The sequence below is a fragment of the Nannospalax galili genome, unplaced genomic scaffold, assembly GCF_000622305.1.
Source record: "Nannospalax galili isolate Female #2095 unplaced genomic scaffold, S.galili_v1.0 scaffold213, whole genome shotgun sequence".
NCBI lineage: Eukaryota > Metazoa > Chordata > Mammalia > Rodentia > Spalacidae > Nannospalax > Nannospalax galili.
In genome coordinates this window covers 5,062,914-5,064,556 of record NW_008335195.1, presented here as the reverse complement: position 1 = coordinate 5,064,556, position 1,643 = coordinate 5,062,914, and the positions used below count along the sequence as shown (strand labels likewise).

General features: G+C 42.2%; 1 protein-coding gene and 1 long non-coding RNA gene across 2 annotated transcripts in view; one reads left to right on the top strand and one right to left on the bottom strand.

Annotated features, from left to right (window-relative positions):
* Positions 1 to 1,643, bottom strand: part of Unc13c (unc-13 homolog C) — a 573,981-nt gene that overhangs the window by 471,480 nt on the left and 100,858 nt on the right. The window lies entirely within an intron of this gene.
* LOC115069744 overlaps positions 1 to 1,643 on the top strand; it is a 5,508-nt gene that overhangs the window by 2,721 nt on the left and 1,144 nt on the right. The gene's annotated exons all lie outside the window — the stretch shown is intronic.

The following is a 1,643-nucleotide window of genomic DNA, read 5'->3' as shown; positions in this document are numbered from 1 at the left end:
GCCCGCACCCATACCTATAAAATGGCACTCAGATAAACTTGTATGGGTTGAGCAGTGGCCCCTAACTACAGAGAAATTGCGGGCAGCTCATGCTCTAGTACAAGAGCAATTGCTTGCTGGACATATTGTGCCTTCTACCTCTCCCTGGAATACCCCTATCTTTATCATAAAGAAAAAATCTGGAAAATGGAGGCTTCTGCAGGATCTTCGAGTGGTAAATGCTATGATGCAAATCATGGGACCATTGCAACAGGGTTTGCCTTCTCCAGTAGCAATTTCCAAATATTGGCAGTTGATAGTTATTGATTTAAAAGATTGCTTTTTTACAATCCCTTTACATCCTGACGATTGCTGTCGATTTGCCTTTAGTCTACCTGCCACCAATTTTTCTAAGCCTGCCTTACGTTATCACTGGGTGGTTCTACCTCAAGGTATGGCAAATAGTCCAACTATATGTCAGGCATACGTTGCAGCTACATTGGAACCTATTAGAATAAAATATCCCGACCTTTATATAATTCATTATATGGATGATATATTGCTAGCCGCTAAAAATACCAAAGAACTACAAGAGGCATTTGCTGAGATGCAACGAGTCTTAGAGGCCTCTGACCTAATTATTGCACCTGAAAAGGTTCAGATTGTCTCCCCATATAATTATCTTGGTCATGTGATACACAATGGAGGCGTTAGACCTCAAAAATTACATATTGACAGTGCTCACCTAAGAACATTACATGATTGGCAACGTTTTCTGGGTGACATACAATGGATACGGCCCTCCCTAGCTATTAAGTCAGGAGAACTTAGGCCTTTATATAATATGTTGATAGGAAATGCTGACCCTACCTCACCTAGAAAGCCTACGTCAGAGGCAAAGAGGGCATTGCAGTTATTATCTCAAAGTATAGAACAAGCTCATTTGCAACAAATAGACTATAATTCACCTTTGCAATTTCTGGTGTTAGCATCCCAGTTTTCAGCTATGGGAGTATTTTCACACAGGGCCTATTATATGGGTGCACCTGCCAGTGTCGCCATCCAGAGTTGTTGCGCCTTATTACAACATGATTTTGCAGTTATTTTGAAGGCTAGGCACACCAGCATACAAGTGTTTGGAAAGCTCCCAGATAGAATCGTGCTTCCTTATGACATCTGCAGCAGTATAATGATGATTGGACGCTATTTTTAACCTCCACTGTGGCCGCTCTTGACAATCATTATCCTCAGCACCCATTGTTGGGATTTTTTAAAAATCACCTGGTAATTTTTCCCCGGGTAATTAAGACCAGACCTATACCCAGCGCTCAAACTGTCTTCACGGGCGCATCCCCTCATGGTAATGCTGTAGTAATCTCTTATGACACACTTTCGAAGTTTCCTGTGGGCAATATATCAGTGCAGTTGGCCGAGGTTATGGCTTGTATCCTAGCTCTACAAGTTTTTTCCCAGGAGCCATTCAATCTGTATACTGACAGTGTATACCTATCCCAGATCCTTCTGCCACTGGAAACTGCTCCCTATGTTTCTCCTACATCACACATACAACAACATCTTTGTAAGTTGCAACATTTGATATGGTCTAGGCACGACCCCATCTTTGTAAGTCATATCAGAAGTCACACCCGGTTACCTGGACCCCT